The following is a 22,717-nucleotide window of genomic DNA, read 5'->3' as shown; positions in this document are numbered from 1 at the left end:
TCAGTGAAAATATTATAGAATATGACTGAAAATAATATAGAATATTGACTGAGGAACTTTTCTTTAAGGTGAAAGTTGGTGGATAAATCAGCAGTGAAGATGTGAAAAATAAATTTATTACGACTGTGAAAAATATTGTGACTGTAGAAAGTGCTACACAGTGCAACATAGCAAAATGTTATGCTTCACAACACTTAATAAAAATCTACATACTTTACTGTGATGTCTATACACCTATAAGCAATCTTGTTTAGAGGATCTCCCAGTTCACTAACCATGTGTATTCTGTAATTTTTGTCCCTGGCAGAGTATCAGCACTTGTTTCTAATACTAGGAATTATGCTGATGACACCAAGACTGTATAAATGGTATTAAGAAGGCATGAAAGAATGTGCTATGGTATTTGCAAACTCCTGTGGAGATCATTGTAACTCATTATAAATCAGATAGACAGGATTGTTTAGCTGTTCAGCCAGATTTTATAGGTTAAGACAAACAATACTTTTCTTCAGTGATAGATTCATTTTAGGTTACCAAGGAATTTGTGCAGTCGAGTGGCCTTGTAGATCTCCAAGGTGTTTACTGCTTGCCACTAAGACTTCTTACCATGTTGTAGAAATCTTACTGACAGTTTGCTATCCATAATAAGGATTTGTTTTTCACTCAGGTTGACTTGTGTTGGTAGACAAGGAGAAAATAACTGCAATACCAGAGTTCCAAAATTTTTATAACACTTCTGAAATGATACCATGTTTGAAAGGCACCTGAATTAGAATCATCAGTATTGTCTCGATAATTGAACTCTGACACGTTTTCAGGAAAGTTTAAGTATATTAGAAATTCATCCAGGAGATGTTTGGTTGATATTAGTGGATTTTCTGTATTTTTTAGTAGTGGATTTGATCTAAATGTAAAGTGAATTTAAAATGTGTAAGTATGTCGCTTACAGTGGAAAAAAAGTTGCTCTATAGCAACAAATAATAAATTTCATAATGAAAAAGTAGTACTATGGTTTGCACTAAAAATGTACTTATAAACAATATCAGGAAATACTTTAATGCTTATTGTTAAATGAGCAGTCTTGGAGTATTCTGTTTTGTTTATTCTTCATATAGGACATATACAGAAGGTTCTATTTCAAATCTTATATTTTACACCAAAATAGAGTGCTATCTGAAGAAGAAGGATGTCCTTCCTGTCCTTCAGGAAGTTGGTAAGATGGATCTTACAACTATGTTAAATTTCAGGAAAAATGATAATTAAATTTCACTTTATATCAGTCAACATCATTGTTTTAGTTGTGTTAATTTATGCTCATGCAACAGTGACCAATCTTTAAGCAAGCCATAACTATTTCTTTCAAGACGAGTTTTTGTCAAAAGTACTGACATTTTATTTTCAATCAAAACAAAGTACATGGGATTAAATAGATATCAGAAGATCTTCAGCTTCCTTGCATAGAATGAATTTAGGTGTTTTTTTTGTTTTGTTTTGTTTTTTGTTTTTTTTTTTTTTAAACCTAGTTCTTACAGCCTCTAATGGCAAATATCCATTTAATTCTATTTGCTGGATTTTAGCACCTCAGAAGTAAAAGAAGCCATGAGATGTACTGCTTACTATGTGTTTATAGTCTGCATGATATAACAATCTTCTACTCCATACTGATTGTGACTTAAAATAATGTAAAAATACTATACTTATGAGTCATAATATAAAAAGTTATAAAAAAAGAGAAGAAATCTGACTTCTTTTCACCTTAGCTTTAATAAGTAAGCTCATTACTACTAGGCCAAAGGTGGTGATTTTTATCACAGTCCCAGAAATGATGGTTGATCATAGAAGTCTTAAAATCTCCCATCTTTTGAAACGCAGAAAAAAATAAATAGATAAAATATGATCTGGTCAACCTGACCTATCCCCAGAGTTGGCTCTGCTTTGGATCTTCATTTGTCCTTTTCAAACTGAGTTGTTCGAAGATTCTGTGACTTATAGCCATCAAGACATTGAAAGAATGGCTGAAGTTTGCCATCTTAATTGGCAAGTGTGAAAAAACGAATTTTAGAACATGAGTTCTGGAAGACATAGCTGAATGAAAGTATATGCGTTGATGAGAGACTGAAAATTCGCATGGGCAGATGAACACACACTGTTGTACAGCAGTTTATAATTCATAAACCATCTTCTGTGGTGAGCAGTTTTGGAGCAAAAATGAAGGCTCAGGAGAAATGCAGAGTACATACGTTTTGATTTCCCCAAATTCAGCAGAAACTGGGACTTGGCTAACAGTCTTAAAATGGCTGTCCACCTGTTTTCCCACCATCACCATAATCTGGAGTCCTGAGGAGGTTTCAGTATGGGAAAGCATATCTCAAAGTAAAAGCGCTGCATTTCATTGGATCATTTAAAATCTAATAAAACCTGACTGGAAAGGTTGATAATGGTGCAAAGGTAACCCTCTGGCTAAATAAAAAAAAAAAAAAGAAAGGTCCTTCTCTACCAACAAATTGCATGGCCTTCTTTTCGTGCCAGTCCAATTTTGTTAACCTTGGCTAGTGGTCTGCCATAGGTCTATTGCTTTTGGTAGTATTCCTGATTGCATATTACTACTTCTGTTTTCCTGAAGAGCCATCATTTCACGACAACTTATAACAATAATCTTCCCAATGCACAAACTAGTTCATCCTATTTCTAGAATTAGTAGCATGTGGAGAGAGAGGTATTTCATCAACACGCAGTAGAATACTCAGATTGCCTATACATTGGCTGCAGCTACTTTGTTTTTTGCAGTATCTCTGCATTAATTGTTGGTATCTCATGGTAGCTCATGTTAATGGCTACTGTTAGGTTTTAATAGTAGCTTCAAAGTCTCTAGGAACAAACAGATATGAGACAGAACATAACACTACTTTTTAACAAGTTAGTATTATTTTAGCACATGACAAGATGAAAAAACACTGTGAGCAAGGAACAGGGAAAAGGGCAGGATGTCGGGCTAAAAGAGATGGAGAGTGGGGGAGAGAGAGAAAGTAGTGACATTAAATATTGGCCACTTCTAAACAACTGGCAGATTAAGATAGCAGAACGATATTTTTTTCAAATACCCATTGGAAAATTGGAAGTGGAATGAAATAATCAGTTTCACCATTAAAGTGCACTCATGTATTTAAATTTCTGACATAAATATTTTTCAGTTATGAGTCATCCGTCTCAAAATCAACTGTACAAGGTATTTCAGATACAGTTTTGGGCTGCTGTACAGTTCAACAGCCTACTAAATTAAAGCATCAACAGAAGATTTTGAATTAATATTATCAAAAGTCTAATATATTTTAACGATAAGAATCAAAACACTTTAATATGTCAAGATTAATCTTTAAATACATTTTTATGTCTGTTCTTTCAGGTTAATGCATGAATTAAATTAATTACAGGCTGAAGCAAGTTTTGTTTATCACTATTATCCTAGTAATAATTTGCTTTATAGTGCAAGATATGTTAGCACTAGTTTTCTGAAATTGTCTGTACATTAGGAAAGCATGATTCCGCTAATCTTCTGAAAGTGGTTTTGCTATTTTAGAACCATTTGTATGATTACTTTGTAGCATATAACTCTTGATTTAAATTCCATAATTCCTTGCCATATGTTGAGAGCTATTTAATAATTAGAGCACTTAACTCAGTGCAAGTAGCATAAATCAATTTCCCTCTTAGCTGAGATTATTATACACATCAAAGGACATGAAACATTTCAGTAAAGTTGAGGAGCTACAGACAGAATTTATTTTCATCTGACATTGGTTTGCCTGTATGTACATGTGTTGTTGTCCTTTGCATGCATTTCTTATTGAATTAGTAGGGATCCTGCATCGAAAGTCCTAATCTGCAATTCACTCAGGAAAAGCATGAATATGCTGTCTGCTTACTCTGTTGGTTTTTTTTTTTTTTTTTTTTTTTTGTAGAAACTTTGTCTCACAGTCTTATAATGTTATGATAATAGAATTGATTACAATCCAAATTCAGTGCTATCATTTTGTTCAAATATACAGTTCAGTAAGAATCAGTCAAAAACTGATGTATGCTATAAAATGTACATCTTCTTTATACATCTATAGCAGCTTTTCCCACAGCGATGACACTGCAAATGCATCGAAAAACAGGTTATTTTGCAGAATGTACAACCGTTATAGGATGAAGTAACTGGGAGGTATAATCTACCACTTAGTGATGGAAAAAATACATGTCTTTATTCCATATATCATGCTGGGTACTTCAATGGGCCACATAATTTCTAATACTGGTTTGATTTGAAAGAATCATTGACCAATTGATTGATCAAATCTAGGATCAACTTGGTCACTTTGGATGGAGAGGTTTATATAGAAAATATGTTCCAACAGCAAAGTTGACTTCTACATGCACTGCTTTTTGTCAGTGTATGGGAACTGCTGAATCAGGGTCTGAACCTCTGATTGACCACCTGAGGATAGCAATGAGTGAGCCCTGAGAACACAGGTGAAGGCAATTCACTTGCACTTCTGGAAGGGGTGAAGCCTGGCTCCACCTCTCCTAGACCTGTTTAAGAGCTGACTACAGTAGGAAAGGCTCTCTTTTGGTGATTGTTCCTCTTGGACTCTTAGCAAGCCTAGGATAAGGGTAAGCTTTCCATCCATTCTTCTTTGGTGTGATAACCTGTTTAGTCTCACTTTCCTGTATATTTCTGAATTACAACATCTGTATATTCATAGACTATACAGTGAGATTATTTTTTCCTGATGTGTACAGAGTAGATTGCATTTGGCATCTTTCCTGTGAATGTAGTTTCCTTGATTTACCCATTTGTATTTATCGTGTCTTTTGTTTTAATTTTGAAAATTATACCTTCTTGATCCCTTAAATACCTGACTGGTGGAAAAACAATGTGTTGTGACTGGAAGATTGTACTGTAATTAGGAATACCTCATCTCCTTGTTAGTCTCCATTTCTTCATTTTAATTCTCTCTTCTAAGGGGATAATTGTCTACCAGCACATTCCCCAATTTTTCTTTTTTGCATCCATTTTGAATCGTTCTGAGATAACAGATTCTTCTGCCAGGAGATTGGGATCCTTTCTTGTTAACCCTTTAGTCTGAGTCATTCAGCACATCAGAGAGCAAAAAGAGAGAGTCTGTGTTTGTCTTTGAGAATTTAGAGGTAGGCTGAGTAGAAAATTCCTGCCCTGAATACATCAGCTTAATTGTCTAGATATTTCTTTCTGACTGACAGTATAATGTTTACTGTAGATGCCTTTTTATTCTTAGTACTTGAAGTCACTTAAATTTTTCCATAGTTTATAGGCTCATTGAATGAGGAATAAAATTCCTTTGGATGAGAAGAAGCTGGGGAACAAACATAGTCTGGAATATATAATTAAGCAGAAACAGAAGTTTCAGTCTTAGATTCGGTGCTGTATTTGTAAAAACCCTTCAGTCATCCTGAAGGCATGCTGTGGCATTTCACTGTAGGTCCTTATCAGTGTTCACAATGTTAACTGAGTAAAAATGAACTACATGATCTTTAAACGTGAACTTGTTTGTACGTTGCCGCCTTCAGTTTCTGAACAGCAGTTTTTCTCCAGGAAAAATAAATTAATAAATAAAGATGAGAGGGTGAAATATAAATGCTTGAGATAAGGCAGTGAATTCATCCCAAATAATATCTTTCAGTCTGTGGGGTGTTACATGCTATCATAGAGTTCTTTGCTCTTTTTAACCAGGTATTTTGTCTTCAGCTGATCAGAAGAAAAATGAATAAATAATCTCTTTTGCTACTGCATAGCATAACTAAACTTAAACTAACCTACTGTTTTAAGATAAAATAATAAAAAACATATCTGTGTGTGTAAGCCTGAACAGGTTTTGAAAGTTTCATGGACAGTTAGAGGGAGATTCTTTTGTCACAGCAACCATAAAAGACAAATTTGAGGCTGCTTAATACAAACTCCGGAAGTATTGTGGGAGCATATTTTAGAGGATGTTCTGGGGAATGCTGATATCTGTAAAGCAACTTGGAGACATTCAAGTGAGTCAGCTATGGTAGTTTTGTGGTGTGCATTACACGATCTTCTAGCAGGAACATTTTTATTATTAACTAGGTAGCAAAAGAGCAACTGACAATTCTGTTACATGTTGAAGTGGGTTTTAAAAAAGATTGCCCTCATAAATGTGTTGTTATTTTTAGTTCACTTGTGGATTATTTGTTTAATTAAACTACTAATCTGAATCTCTGTTGGATCAAAGCATGAACTCGTTGCTTCTCCTGTTTAGAAAAAAGCTTAATATCCATGGTCATCCCATGAATTTTCTTGCTAAACCAAATATGTTAAAAGTTTTTTTTTATTTAAAAAAAAGACATCTTGCATCAGCAGCCAGACTAATTAGTGCTGTCTCTCAAAGACCATATCTCTCTTCTTCCTTTCTCTGTGTATCAGCAATTGCAGGGATCAAGAAAGTGTAAAGAATGTTTCTCATTTCTCACAAAACCTGTCTGCTTTGACGTGTTAACATACAAATTGCATTCAGCTGACTTGAGAAAGTCCACACTAATTTTTTTGAGAATGTTAGAGTAGACTAGGTAAATATTAATCTCCTGTGTATTATTGTTATTTCAGATATCTTAAAGTAGGATCTGCTGAGTAGATGATAGGTGGGTTAGAGTGGTGTCTATTATTTTTGACTGCATGCAACAGTCTTCTGAAATGGTATTATAACAGAGTCCTTTCTTCTCTTGCTCTCTGATGTTGTGCAGAAAGTTTCATACGCTAGAGAGAATGGAAAGAGAAGGCAGTAATGGCTCCCAGTCTCCTGACAGAAGTGGTCTGAAGAATGCTATTTCAAGACAGCTAAGAATGGAAAAGAAAGAGCAATAGTATCAAAAATATGTTCAAAGCTCCTGCAGCAAGGAGATGCACTAAGAGTGCCTACTAGTATACAGCTGCATTAAAAAAAAGGCAGAACCATTTTCTACCATTGATTCTTGTCATGCTTGAATGCAAAGCACAAATCTAGCAAATGGAAAAAGAACTGTAGATCTATTTTTAATGACCGTACAATTTATAACCATGTACTACTGGATCTGAAAGGATCTTCATTTTCAATGCTTTCTTAAGTCTGTTGATCCCCATCGGGGCATGTGAATTTCATGCCTTGTTCCGATAGCAGCAAGCCTTGGGAAGATGCTGGTTACTGGTGACAATGAGTGCTTACCAACAGAACATAGGACTTTTCTTCTCAGATTTTATCCTAATATCTTTTATCTCCATGGTTGCAGCTCTTTTTTTTTTGTGGCTGACTACAGAGGTAGCTATTCTCCAGAGACTCCACCTGAAGCATGCAATCATCATAGGAAGACTTTTTTTAGCTGACGTCAGTGAGCTATGACACGCCACTCACATGTTAATTAAATAACTAAAAGCATGATAAACACTTGAATGTTTCAGCTTAGAAAAAATTATGTGGTCCAAAGGGTGCAATCTTGTACGTATTGTGTGTGTTACCAAAGTTTTTGGTGACTCTATAGTGTGTTGCTATGAGTTTTGCAGCCATCTCACAACTTCTGCTACAGATGGGACCTCTTTCAGGGAATTATAAAAATCTACTTTCGCTGAAAGATGAAGGAGAGCTGCTTCTTATAATTAATGCTTTTACTGTGAAGCTGACAAGTTAACAGCATAAACCAAAGCGATTCCTGAAATCTAACCTGTGAAAAATCTATATTGAGTGACCTCATTTAGAAAAACAATTGGGCCTGTATACAATATGGTTTAATGTTGATGTTTTATGTCTCATTTGAATTCTGTGTAGCTTTGATTTGCAATTAACTAGCAGCTAAAATCAAGTGAGTCAGGTCAGGAGTTGCTGTACAGTGAAGTTGTACCTTAAAAAGTCCAAACTCAGCCGCTTCATGAGAGAGAGAAATTTGAGAGATTCTGCTGTTTTAAAATAATATTAATTTTATGAGTAGATGTGATTTGGAGTACAGAAGGGGCTGGCAGTGTGAGTATGTCAAATGTGGTGATTTGGAAATGCTGTGACTTGGAATATAGCAGAGATTAAACCTGAAATCATCCTGAAAGTATTTGACAGGATGTCCACAACTTTTACTATCAAGGTCACCAAATTGAAGCACTTTAAGAAGAGGGGGAAAAAAAAATCTGAATAAAAATTTCTAAAATCTGAAATAATTAACAAATTTGTTCTGCCTTACCTATCTGTTACAGTATCCTTTCCAATAAGACAAACTTCTATTGAAATGTTTTTATGGAAATAATAACTTTGCAATCCCTGCTTCTGAGACAACATATATTCAACCTGGTCCAAATCATTACTGCTTCAGTTTGTCAAAGTGTGTTCCCTTCCATTTCTGTTCTTGATCTTTTTATCTTTCTCTGTCTCATTCTTCACACAGTGTTGAGGTTTCATTTTCTTTGTCATGTTCATCCAGTTGATCTAAACAATGCAGTTGTCCCATTTATTACTCAACTTGGTTATTATATGCAATCTCTTTGCAGCCTAGTAGAAGCTGTACTGTCTAAAGGGATGCAGCTTAATGCTGATGTTTCATCTTTCATATGAATGCTATGTACTTCTGATTTCCTGCCAAATGTCTTGTCTATTAGCTAAGTTCTTTTTACTTTTGCACTTCAGTCTTTCAAGTAGCCTATCTCAGTAAGACCACATTTACTCCAGCCAAACTTCACTGTATTTTCACTTTCATGTTTCTGTTGAACTTTATTACTCAAATTAAAATGCCTCATACTTGTTTTCTTGAGCACTTTTTTTATTAATTAAAATGGAACAAATGGAAATTTAATGGATTTTGAGGAAGTCTGGGTTTATGAGAATAGATTTCCTATAATCCATATGTTTAAGTTGCTCTTCCTTTACTTCTTATCCCTATTTTTATATTGTTTCTCCCTTTGTAACATAGTCAAGACTACAGTTTATAATTACCCAACTGTCTTATTTTTATACATACAAATCATTCAAGTTATAATAATGTCTTTACAACGAACCTGTGAATTGTAGGAATACTGTTTAAAAGATGAAGAAAAAATCCAGAAATATGTCTAGGCAATTAATTGCTATTTTAATCACTTGGCAATTCATACCTCTAGGACTGAAAAAAAAAAAAAATATTGCTTGAGGTGCCAAAAGACTGTGAAATTCAGCAATAATGGCATTTGTTTTTGTGCTTCTGAATTGCTTTGAACTGTCTCTTGTGTTTAAGTACCAGCAGAATTCAAGCTAGAGATTAATTGTCCTGATGTGATATGAGCTGCACCAGTCACAGTGGTTTTCTTGTCAGGAATGCATTGCATTTTTGCTTAAATATTATTTATTCTCTTCTTGATTTGGAAAATTTATCTGAATCTATGTCTCCTGATTTCCAACTAGACACAGGACTCTTAGTCTTTCTGAGAGAGTTGCCTTTTCCACTGGGGATGTTTTAGTTTCTATTAAGCATCTATGTATATATCAGACTGTGGACTGAGACCTGTATTTTGTACTACTAGACTGTAGAACCATTCACAGTCTTCTCCAACTTGTCCCATACAGACATATTCAGCAGTGTCTAGTCTTTATGGTGTCATGTCTCCTTTGTGGAACGTGGGGAAAGATAAGTGTGTTGATAAACCTTGGAAATCGTTTGGATGTATCCTTAATCTGCAGAGAGAGCTCATAAAGCTAGTAAAGTAAGTGGGTTCTATCCAGCTAAGCATTTAATATCACTAAACAGAGGCATGCAGCAGAAGCTATTTCTTGCTCACACAGGGAAAGCATCTAAGTCTGGGCTGGAAAATATTATGTTTCCATGCTTTCTTTTCACAGTGTTTTTTCCCCTCCTCTTGCTATTCCTGCTCTCCTGAAACATGAGTGCTAAGATGAGCTGATAGCCTGATATGGTGATAACCTGTAAGAGTGATAGCACCTCTTGTCAAGTGCATGATTTAAATTAGATGCATGAACTCGGGTTACTGTGTATCTGGTGTGACCACAAAGGTGAAATTTCTAAGGTAGGACATGTTCCCTCAGCCTTTGGGAGGAATTGTTCTGCTTTGTATAAATAATCAGATATTGAGCAGAGACTTCGATTTATGTCTGCCACATCCTGTGAGTACTGCTAAGCTGTGGAATCACTCTCTTGTTTGTTTTCTAGCTTTATCTCTGTCTCTTTGGCCTAGTAAATCTGTAATTTTGTATAGTTTAAGGAATTCACTGGGACTTGGTTGAAAGACAGTTATTTCAGCTGCTTGGCAGTATCAGGATATTTTTGCCTTAAGGTGGTAATATAAGCAGCCAGGGAATTTTAGGTACTGTCAGTGCTAGACTGGACTTTGGGACTAAGTGAGATTCAAACAAACTTGAGTCCAGAATTTAGTCATTATGATTTGGACCACAGAGGGACATTCGGGTTAACTTTTATTGATTTCAGTGGGAACTTGTAGCTTAAACAGCTTTGAAAAACTTGTCCAATATGCTTGAAGAGATAAACAGGTGCCTAAGTTATGTCTTCAACCCTATCCACAAGTGACTTTCTAAAACTTGAGTTAGAATCCTATAATGTTTAAACTTAATACTGTAAAGGAAGTTAAAATTTTGCCTCAAATATTGTTTTAGATCTAAATTTTCTATTCATAGAAGTTTTTGTTTTGATAGCTAGAAACACTGCTCATGTAACTTACACTGCTATCTTACAGATAGGACAAATTTGAAAAGTTACCTGACTGTGGAGATAAAAGCTCATTATATGAATTGCAGATATGCCTTCTTTTCATGTTGTGTGCATTTCATGAGTAACTTACATGTACCTGTTATAACAGTAGCTCTTAGAGGTATTGTTCAGTCTTGCTGGTAAGCACTGTTAATGACGAGATTTGAAATAGAAGTTTATTTGAGGTTAAGAAATTGTCTTTCCAGTAAATCAAGGATAGAGTGAGGATCTTGGAAGTGGTCATATCAAGGAGAGAAATGAAGTTGCTCCTTGTACAAAATCTACTTTAGTTTTCAAATTGCAGCTGTATTTATGTATGTCTGTGCAGCTTTGAAATTGTAATTTAACATTGGGTAATGAATGGAGATGCTGAGTAGTGGGATAGAAAAAACTGCCATAGAAATACCCCTCCTCCCCCCCTCCCAAGAAAAAAAAACCAGAAAAACCACCCACAAAAACAAGAACTGGCAGAACAGTGTTTTAAAATATCTACATTCCAGAGGAATTTGCTGCTGCTTTCATGGCTTCGTGTTGCATGACCTTCTCTGACCCCCTTATTCTCTGCCAGCCAGAGAGTGACTTCAGCTGTCAACAGGCACACTAAAGAGCTTGTCAGATAACGGCAGTTCATTGAGTTCAAGCAGAGTTTGATGAATTAAGACTCTATCTGTTTCACCTGTACAATTCCTGATTTGTATTATGAATGACAATTTCAAAGCCTTTGGGCAACGCTGCCAACCATGTCCTTGGAGACCATATTACAATGTCAGAACAATGTCAATTCTAGTTAAATATTTTTAATAGCAAAATAATTAAAGTAATATCAACCTTTTGGCAGCATTTCCACAAAAACTCAGAAATCCTCAGTTAAGGTTCCCATAGCACTCCAACTTGACCTCATTTTTTTTTGTTGACGTAATTAAAAAACTGTTTCATTTCACATGCTGTAACAGCCCTTCAATTACAGTCTTTCAGTGTTCTCCTGGGTATTACTTATTCTAAATTTAAAATAATGTTTTAAAGAGAGAAATGTTTTCATGCTATGCATTAGAACTGCATATGCATGTTATAAAAGATGAGTCCCACCAAGAAGTACTTTTGATAATTTTTGATTACTACGAGGAGTTTGGCTTTTATTTTAGCTGTCCAAACCTTGGACTTAAGGTTTTAGTTCTACTGACTAAAAGTTTGAATACATAAAAAATTCCAGCTGAATCTACTAGCCTGCTTTCCTGTGCAGATAAACTCTACATATTAATAGATAATGCAATTTCTTGCGAAGGAACACTGGGACCTTGCTGATGATTCAGTTTGAAGGCTTCAAAATGAACGCACTCTGTTTATTTTAAACATATTTTGATCCTGTGGAAAATTATTTTGATGTCTAAGAGAATACAAATGAGAAAAGCACAGATTATTCCCGAATGTGAGAAATATTTAGAAAACGTGTTTCAAGAAAAGTAATTCTGTCTTTAGAGTTCTTCATGAATGGGAAAGCTGAGGTCTATCTAATCCTAAATAACTACCCCCCATCACACTGTTTATCTGTGCTGAAAGCAAGCTGAGAGGGAACATTGGGAAGAAAGCAGAAAAGTTTTGAAAATTGCCTGGTAAGTGGTGCTCCAAAGGAACTAATTCATAACGGATTTGCCTCTGTGGAAACTTCTAATTTTTAGAAATCAGTAAATGCTGATGAGGAATCTTTTCATATGACTTTTCTGACTATCTCCATATAACCATGGCAAATTTGATGCCAGGTGGTCTACTTCAGTTCATCTGCTGAGTATCAAATCATTCCATGAGAAAGGGTATGCCAACAGATGGAGATCTGGCCAAGTGGAGTGGACAAAGGTACTGATACCAACTCCAGCTAAGCTCTGAACTCTCAACTAATTTTTGACAAGTCAATGATGCTAGTGTTTTCCAGTGTGGATATTTAATGTGGAACGACTGACTTCAGATTTGGTAAAATCCTCTATGTCGTATTATTTATGCATTGCTTAATCTTTCTGCTTCAATTTCCAAAGTGTATATAGAAAATGCAGAGAATAGATTATCATCTTCAGAGAGAGGTTATGATAATTAAATATTTATAAAATACTAAATGTCATTCAAACACACAAACCTACTAGCTAAATGGAGACAAGGATCTATAAATCGGTAGTTTGGTGTATTTAATACTTTTCTTATTCTTTCATTTGTTTCAATATTGGTAGCGTGACAGATCAAGTAAGTAAAGAGAATCAGCCAAAACCAGTTCTTGAGAACCATCTGAAACAGCTTGCTTATTTTTGGCTTTTATCTTCTGAGAAACTGGCCTAAACTAAGCTATATTTCTCCTTCAACAGTTATAACTGCTAAAGTAACTGTAACATCCGTACTGTAGCCAAGATATATTTTCTGAATTTCAGAGCACTCCATGTGACAAAAGTATCTATATGTCTTATTCTGTGCTTGATAGTTTTTTCCTTAATGGAAAAATCAGATGTGAAAACTCTGTTCTTACACAATCCTGTTCCTTGTTCTTTGTTTAGCCTTCAAAGGAAACAATTCAGAGTAACTTAAGAGATCACAAGTATAAATGAGTTATCCACCCCTTCTTCTGAAAAAAGTTTGTCTTCAAAAGCTGGGCTGTTTTTCAAAAGCACTAAGGTTTCATCGATTTACAAGCTCTTGGAAACCAAGCTTTTACTGATGTGTTAACATATCGATTAAAGAAAAAAATTATTGTGAACAGACCTTGTCCTTAATTTTTCTCGCAAAAATAGACTTGTTCACAAATGCATGTTGCATTGAATGATTGTTAGTTTAGTACATTCCTTTGACTTTTGTAGAAATAATCTTGATCCAGAACTGTTTGATCACTAGGGACTGTGATGACTTTAATTGTTCTTAACAGAATATGAGTTATAAAAAGCCTGTAGCTGTGTTGCCTACTGGATGAATTCTCAACCTTAAGTCCTTTTGAAACTGTGCTTTCTTTCTGGGAATTATTTTCAGTAAGTTACTGATGTGACAAATGGTATGCTTTAGTACAGACTTCATTTTTTTTTTTAAATGAAATCTAGAATATCTGTTGCAGAAAAGGATTCACTTTTTTCTTCAAAGAGAATGATTATGAAACAATGAGCTTGTTTATAATTCAAATGAATCTTTATTGTAATGGTAAGGAAACTAACAATGAAGAAACAAGGCTCAGATTGCTAATATTAACAGATCATAAATGGAGTTATTCATTAATAGTTATACTTCTGCTTATTCCATCTTTAAGAAACAGTTTCCTTGTATGTGGAAGATATGAATAGAAACATGAAATATGCAGAATCTGAAGAGAGAGAAAAGGAAGAAGAAATAAAAATCAGCCAGTTCTTTTCTGTTCTTTAGTCCTTTCTTTTCTTGTGCCTTCCTTCGTTCTGTTTTCTTTATATCCTTTGTTTTCCATCTTCCCACCTGTTCTTATTTTTCAGCTTCTCTTGCCCCTGACAAAAGGTGGCCTGGTGAAGTATCTGCAGTTAGGATAAATACTCACTTCAGGGGAGAACATTTGGTTGCACTAGAACTTACTGCTGTCACCACTACCTGGAGCTATGCTGACTTAAGGCAGTTAATGGGGACAGAAAAAACGGCTATGATTAATTTGCATTAATTCTAATTTATGAGGCTATCATGGATGAATTTGCCCCAGTTCTTTTTATATGCATTGAAGTGCTTATCTTAATTATGATAACTCCAAATGAAGTTCTTATAACTAAGAATCTCTGGATAATGTCTCCTCTTTCCCCCCAATCCATTTCTCGTCCACTCTCCCAGTCATACATCCTCAAATCCAAAGATAGTTAAGATCCCTGATTTAAAGTGGTTAATGCATACCAACAAGAGGAGTCTTCAGGCTGTTGTAATCGCAATTCAACAACTGCAGTTAATTTGTTTGTTCTTAACTCTGTTGTCTTTGCCTAATTCTGATGGAAGGATCGATCCAGAAGTGTTTAGAAGTAATGTGTGTTATGTGTGAGAATATGGAATGTTGGTGTTTTATTGTTTTTTAATTAAAACTTAAAATGCAGGGCCAACATGAAGATCCTATGTCCTTTAATATACTATATACCAATGGTAAAGACATAATATGCCAGATGTACGCAACAACATCTTGCATTAGAGCAGGATTGCGAGAGGACCATGCTTCCAGCCATAACTCTTTTTCAGGGAGGGAGGCAGATTCAGATTTGCCAAGTGCATTTAAAGCCTTTCATAAAGTTCCTTACTACTTTATGAGCGTAATTGAATTTAGTCTTGGTTATTTACTGCTGGGATACTTGATTGTTGGTGATATATTTGTAACATAAGTGTTTTTCGTGGAACTGTAATTAGGATAGTGTTGTCATTACAGTACAGGCCAAATTTCACAGCTAGTGTCTGCAGCACTGGTTTACCCCCTGAAGAGTAGTTTATCTTGTCACTTTTCTATTTTGTCTGCCTGTGCCAAGTAACCATTTGGAGAGAATGATCCTTTTTCTGGAGACTGTCCCACTGGCATCATATGGTCACTAGTCTTCTGAACTATACCTGTGCTTTTGCTATTATATTTCAGATGTTTTCCTTATCCTTGTTGAATATTAAAAACAGTGCAGACCCAGCACTTCCTGTTGTCCATTGACTTTAAATTATTTAAGTATTTTGGAGTAGAAATCAACTCAGTTTCTGTATGGATGCCACGTATGGGATTACTGATGTCTCTGTCACACAAATAGGCATCTTGCAGGTGTGTAGGAGAATTCTGCATTTTGAACTTTCAGAGTGTGTGAATTATACACAGTAAGAGCCAGTCTTTAATTATATGCTTAAAAAGCAGAAGGGATCCTGCAAGATAGGTTATTTGGGGAAGGAAAAGAAAAAATAGCAAGATCAGATAATAGGCAGCTACATTATTTTTAGGAATGGGAAATTCTCATTTGCGAATTTGTCAAAGTCTAAATGAATTCAAATATTCCTTATCCAACTAGTAACTGGCTTTAAGGCAGAGAATTTCTTGTCTTGACCCTCTTGAATACAGACAGTAGCTGGCAATGGCTGTGAGAAACTTCCTGCAAGTTTGTGCTGTCCCTCTTAGTGAATACCATTCAATTTTGAGTCTAATTGAAAACTGACGACAGAAAGATCAGCAATTATTTTTTCCCTGCAGTACAATATTTAATATTTTGATTTCATGGCTGTCTGGCTCCAATGATTGGGAAGCACACTTATTTATAGTATTTAGAGCATCATAACAATGTCTCAGGAGCATAATGTATCAAGGGAAATAATTATTATGTTAAAACATACCAGTTAAACATGTACCCAATTAAAATGTAGGACACTGCTGAGTTTTACACTTTAGCTTTGAAAAGACTGTTCAGGATGAAGAAAACAACTTTGAATCAGAAAGACTTTAATAGGAATGATATGCAATGAGAGAGATAATACCTTTGCAACAAAGGCGCTTTGTGTTTAGAACTGTACTACCTTCTTAAGTCCAAGACAGTGTAGTTACATTTGCTGCTAGAAAAATGGGAAATGTGTGTGGTTTCTGATAGTTTATATTTCAATTTAATTGAAATATACTGCTCTGGTGTACGAATTCTTCTCTTATAACCTCTTTGTAACTGCAGTATAACTCCATGGGGTAGACACCCCCAGTGTTTGTCACAAGATACTGGCTAAAAGAAGAAAATAAGGACAGAAACTTTCTCAAAATGTCTGAAAATTTTGTATAGAGAGTTTGAATTACTATAGATTAAAAGTGATTGAATTGTTTTTTCTTTTTATATCAGATAGTATTACTGAAGTCTTCACCAACATATATGTCACCAGTTTTGGACCTGTTTCAGACACAGACATGGTGAGTTTCTGAATCTTTTGTATCCATGGTAAAAGTAAATATACTATAAAATTGCTTTCAAACTTATATTTGACTTTCACTAATTGTGGGCAAATTGGGAATAATTTTTCTGAAGCCCAGAAGTGCCAGATTCCAGAAGTTCTAAAGTTGAAACTTGGTTTATAGGCCTTACATGATACATTGTTATTAACTATTTAGTTTTCGATCAATGAATTTTCTAATTGGCTGTACTTTGGTTCATGTTCTGGGACAATCTTGATGCAGTTGAAACAAATTCCTCTTGGATGAAACTAAACTGCACAATTACTGCATGACCCGACTGAAGATAGTTTGTAATAAGTTTTCTCAAAATAATGCTTGAAAGCTGGCTCATCAGCTCAGTTTTACAGATCTGATCTGCACATTAGTAACCTAGTGATATGAAAAAAAAATCAACCAAAACAGTGGAATTCATATAAATTTAGTTATCAGTGTTTCACTTCATGAATCCAGAATTTAAGCAGAAATTTGTGATGACAATACATGTGAATACCAGGCCAGATAAACTTGTGTTCCTGAACTCAACAGCCTCAAACCAAGCGTGTATTATTTTTTGTTGAGTATTTAGGCTTTTCATAGTCATTTAGGTCTAGCAGTGTCAGCAGGGCCAATGAAATGAAGTTTATGAAATTATAAAGGAATAAACTGTCAAAATATTTCTCTGGATCAAAATTTCTTGTGAAAACAGCAATAGAGAAAAAGCTCTGAGGCAAGGGGTTTGTTGTAACTCACTGCAAGTCATACATAGATTAGGAGAATGTGTTGCACTAGTGAGGAAGATCTTCATGGATATAACACCTCTCATAGGAAAGAAGGGAGGGACAGTGTAATCAGAAAATTCATTTATCTGCTCTTGCCTTTCTTGTTGATAGGTAAGTAAGAGCAGTTTAATATCTACTACTAAAAGTTTCAGGGTTAGTTTAACTTGGTAAATTGATAATTATTAAACCACTTTGAAATGTGTGGGCAGTCAAGTTTTGAAATAATAACTTCCAAACTATTACATACTGTCAGATGTGAAGGTAATGTTGGTACAATGATTACTCTTTCATTTAGATATTGCTTTACTGAATTGATAATGTTAACTACTGTAGTGAACATTTATAGATGTTTTTCTTCTGTAAATGTTGGGAATGCTATTTTAATTTTTAAGGCTTCCTCCTAAATTGTTCAATGGAAAAATAAGTAGGATTTCATTCAAATTATCTGTATTTTTCCAGTCCATAAAGTAGTTAAGTCCAGATAAATTTGACCTCTGACTGTTTTTAGACTAGCTGATGTTGTGGTTGATAAATTCAGGAGGTAAAGTCTGAAGCTGAGATTATTCTGCAAATGCGTTTAGAGGTTTGGAGAAAAAAAAAAAAAAGGAAAAAAGATCCTCATCATGGGTTAACATGTTGTCTAAATGGGGAAAAAATATGCTACATTCTGTTCTCCCCAAGCTACTCAGCTACCAAATCTGTTGAGTCTTGGCCAGGACTCTTTTGCAAACTGCGCTTCAAATGAGCTACTACAGCTAAAATATGGTTGTAACTACAATAACTGTATTAGAAAAATGCTATCGTATATTAATTACAGTGTGTAATGTTGAAGAAAATTTCAATATACATCAGGAATTTTTGACTTCATTTTGAGGACTAAAGGAAATTAAGGAAGGTAAAGAAATTAATCATGATCTAGCAAGTTTAATTTTCACTGTTCTGTTGTCTTGAGCTGTTATTTCTCTAAAATATTTCAGAATTATGATGCTATGTCTTACAGGCTTCCAACCAGATCAGTGATATAAATTTACTTTGACATTAGCCTGAGAGAAGGAAAGCTGCATTATATAAAAACACACACAAAAAAATAAACATATAAAAAACAAAGCTTCTCTGAATTTTCTAAGAGTTATAAGGTTAAATTATGATTGAAGTGGCTAACTAAAGCATCTGCAATTAAATTAAAATCTTTCATTTTTGAAAATTCTGAAGGGTAATTTTAGTTGGAATATGGTTTTCAGGATGACAAAATGTTAATAATTTAAGCAATTAAAACTAATAGTTTCTCTTTTTTTCCCCAAACTTAGTAAATAATTTTAGACCCAATCTGATAGATTGGCATAGCTTTATAGTTATGACTTTAGCACTGTGATCATATAACTTCTACAGCTTTTTCTTAGAATTACTTTCCTTCCAGACTCATCTCAAATTTTAGCTTCTAAAATTTCCAATATAGCCTTACAAGTGCTGATCTCTTTGAGAGAATAAAATATAAATTAAAATGTTTGCTCCTCAAACCGTACTTGCTGTATGAGAGCATACAGCCACTGAGAGCCTTTATGTGAGATTTGCAGAATGCTGTGTAAACTTTTTTAAAGTACTGTCTCATAGCAGCCTTTCTAATTGTCACTGGGAACTGTCTTTCCTACTTATATGGTACACAGTTAGTAGATGACAGGACCTAAGTCAGTTTTGTCTGAGTGTTAAAATTAACAGGCTTTCCTACAGTACTGTGTTTCAATTTTTAACCTCAGCTTTTTGTTGTACTAGGAAAGCTTTGTTTATTGCGGTTATGTCTGTATTTTTCCCTTTTTCATAGAATCATAGAATATCCTAAGTTGGAAGGGACCCACGAAGATCATTAAGTATTTCTACACAATTTTTTTTTTTCCTAAATGTCTTGCTGATAGACATCTAGTTTTTCACTTTATAATTTTTGTTCAGTTTTCACTGCATTCAAAGAGATGGTTCTATTGAGTACAAAATGTAGTGTTGTCAGCTTGCAATTAAACTTTCAGTGAATGTTTTTTGCTTCTCAATTATAGTCAGCTCATAAATTTTAATGAAGGCTGAAGATCAAAGCTAGAGATGACCAAGTTTGTTATAACATTTCACTACTATTGAGGACAGTACTTCAGAGAGGCGGTTGAACTCCAGACCACATTTTTCTGATTTCCTTATTCTGTTTTGTTTTTCAGATCTTTTTTCTATAGAACTTGAAGTTTTAGCTGTTTCTAAGTGAAATATTTTCCCAAAGGTTTAAAAAAATATATTGAAATCATTTTTACTGTAGATACTTCAGTATCAGAAGAAAAAAAAAAAGACTAAATGAAAGGCCAAAACAGGAAATACCTTTGGTTTTCTATGCTATCAAGAGCCTCTAAGTTGTCTTTTAATTAATTAGTAAATGGATAGCTTTATTCCTTTTTATTGTAGACAAAGACTGTGGCCTTTGCAAGTTAAAGCCATAGGTAATTTTGAGGAGGATATCTCACATGATGGCTTGCATAATTTCTACCCTTTTTTTTCCTACTGGGAAAGACTGTTTTCTTGTGCAGTACTCTGTTGAGTAGACCAGTATTGGAGATTTATTTGTCTGATACTGTGCCCAGCTAGTGATATTAGTTCCTAGTGTAACTCCAGTTTGAATTTCTGCCCCTGGCATCAGGCATTCATTGTGTTTCAGGGTTGCCCTTTCTCCGTATCTGAACAACAAAAATAGAGTAATATGAAATCTTTGTATTTTCAGTACTGCGAATAATAAGTTGCAGACTTCAAGTTATCTCAATCTGTATCTTTCCCATTAGTCTTATCCCTCCACACTGCTTATTTTATACTCAGAGTTTGTTCTGTATCAGGTCTATGGAAATTGAGAGCAAGCTGTTCAGAGAAGCAAGTTTTCATAAATTGATTTGAATAGGAAGACATCTTTCCTCAATGTTATGATTTAAACTGGTTAAAAGTTTTTTGTTTTTTTTTTCCACAGAATTTCTAATACTTCATTTAGTTTAAATGCTTAGACAAAAAAGACTGTAGTTGGCCGACGGAGCAGAAATCAAAGGCATGAAATGAGTTCTTCAAATTGAGGAAGATCATGCTACAATTCCCTAGAAATATGACGCTATAAATAGTATTAAAGGTTGTATATATCTGGCAGACAGTATTTAAATTTATTTAAAAATGAATATAGGTATCTTTGAAATGCAATGTCAGTTAGGAAGTCACTTATGTTTTTAACAGGGATGTTATGGGTTAAAAAGAAAAGAACTACCAAAAAACCATGCAGTTTCAAATGTTGCCCAATGCAACATTTACCAAAAAGGGATACATAAGTGGGACGGGAAAGTGGTACAAAACCTTTAAGTATGTATCTTTTGGTAAATATTGATATTTTTATTGATTAGATTCAAAATATTTACGAGTTTTGTTGTTTTTCTTTTTTTCTTTCTTTTTTTTTTTTTTTTTTTTTTGCATGGTAATTGTTGTAGAGGTATTCATGAGATAAGTAGAACAGAATAGACATCAGTCAATATAGCACTAGGATGCAAAATGTATGTGTTTTGTTTTTTGTAATCATAGTGTAAATGGACAGGGACCATTTCATTTCATTGCCTCGATTTTTCTTCCTATTTGCAACTTTCTTTACAAAATGCATTGAGATCTATAGAAAGAAAAATGAGATTTTATTGCTGATGTTTTTGATGATTCACACAAAACATTGGATAACTCTTTTTCCATCTTCTCAGAACAACACAGGTTCTGTCAAATAATATTTTCCACTATGGATAAGAAGAAAAATTCTCAGAGAGCAGAATTACCTGTAGATGAGTTAGGATTTATAACTGGAATCTTCCAAGGCCACAGAACATGTTTTCTCCTGTTTGTTCTGCTTTCTAAGCTATGGCTATACATCAGATGTGCTTTCTTGAAATGTTGCTGTTTTGATTTAGTGGCATTTCATGTCTGCTTTTTTATCTTTGAGTAATTCTTTTTATATATGGTGGAAGACAGTGAGGAAATGTAACCTTTGAAATTCTTTATTGGAGGCATTATAAAAATTTATATTCTAAACATTTATGTGCAGGGGCTATTTTTCAAAAGATCTTTTAGGACTTATTACTCAATTCTCTTGAATTTTAGTGGAATTTCAAAGCTTTGCTCCCTCAGGCTCTTCTTTCCTCTTCTGTATACCTCCAACATCAATCTTCTCATGCATAGCAATGATTTCACTGGTAAAGCCTCTCAGATAGATATGATAAGGAAGATTTTAGGGCATTTTTTTTTTTTACTTGAAATAACAGATTTCTAGCCAGATTCCACATATTGTCTGTTGCTTCAAGTATGCAGTTTCTGCTGCTCCTTATCCTCCAAGATTTCAGATGATTAGTAACTTTCCTTGGTATGTAATTGAACTGTTAGATTATTTGGAATCTGTAAATGGGATTTCAGGTCGCAGGATAGTTAGCAAATAAAACAACAAATTAGCAAATAGTACAGGACAATTAAATGTGGTATACAGTGGAGAAGGAAATTATTTGTCATGAAGTAGTGCCTGTTTACATACATGTTTGCTAGAATACTAGTGTAGACAACAATTGCCATTTATGTTAATACAAAGAAATTATTTTTGGTGTATTGTGGTGTTAGGTTTGTTTAATATCTGAGTAACAATTTGAATTAGAAAAATGCAAAATTGTATTACAGTAATGGAAGGCCTCTAGATATAGATATAAATTGAGAGTTTTTTCAGGTGACTTTATAAGCATCCCATTATATCATTCTCAAAGGATCTTTCCATGAACCTAATACAGTTTTTTTTAACTACAATTACTTTCTCTCCTTCCCTTGCTATGATCTTTCAGATAGCTGAACTTTCTTTCCTTTATTCCATGTGCTTTTCTTAGATTCTGTCCCTGTCTTGGAAAAAGTCCTTGTAGTTTCTGGGCTCACAGAGGAAAAGATGAGAAAAGCTTTTGCTTCTCGCTCTCTGCTTAGCACTTGTTTGCAAAACAATATGATTGAGAAAGAACTTAAGCTTTGTTAATCAGCACACAAGGGAGACAGAAAACGGTGGTATGAACTTGATAAGTTCCTTGAAAACACTTCTGCTTTGAAGTAACTTGAAAATTTGATATTGATGAAAATTTGTCAGAACTTGTGACTCATTGCAGTGGTACAGGCTGTTGGAATATAATCATGTTTTGAAAATGTGTCTGTTTTGCACTTGCCCAATAAAACTGAAATTGTTCCAAAGTGACACTTGCCAGAACCCAGAACACAGTCAAACTTCAAC

The 22,717-nt window shown here is 34.4% G+C and overlaps 1 protein-coding gene across 1 annotated transcript in view; it reads left to right on the top strand.

Annotated features, from left to right (window-relative positions):
• The window catches only part of GABRA2 (gamma-aminobutyric acid type A receptor subunit alpha2), a 47,162-nt gene that overhangs the window by 5,010 nt on the left and 19,435 nt on the right, over positions 1–22,717 (top strand). The window lies entirely within an intron of this gene.

This window comes from Centrocercus urophasianus, unplaced genomic scaffold (assembly GCF_019232065.1).
Source record: "Centrocercus urophasianus isolate 14NV4802_14NV808 unplaced genomic scaffold, USGS_Curo_1.0 seq_13, whole genome shotgun sequence".
Classification (NCBI taxonomy): domain Eukaryota; kingdom Metazoa; phylum Chordata; class Aves; order Galliformes; family Phasianidae; genus Centrocercus; species Centrocercus urophasianus.
The sequence above is the reverse complement of the archived record's forward strand: the minus strand, read 5'-3'. Positions and strand labels throughout refer to the sequence as shown.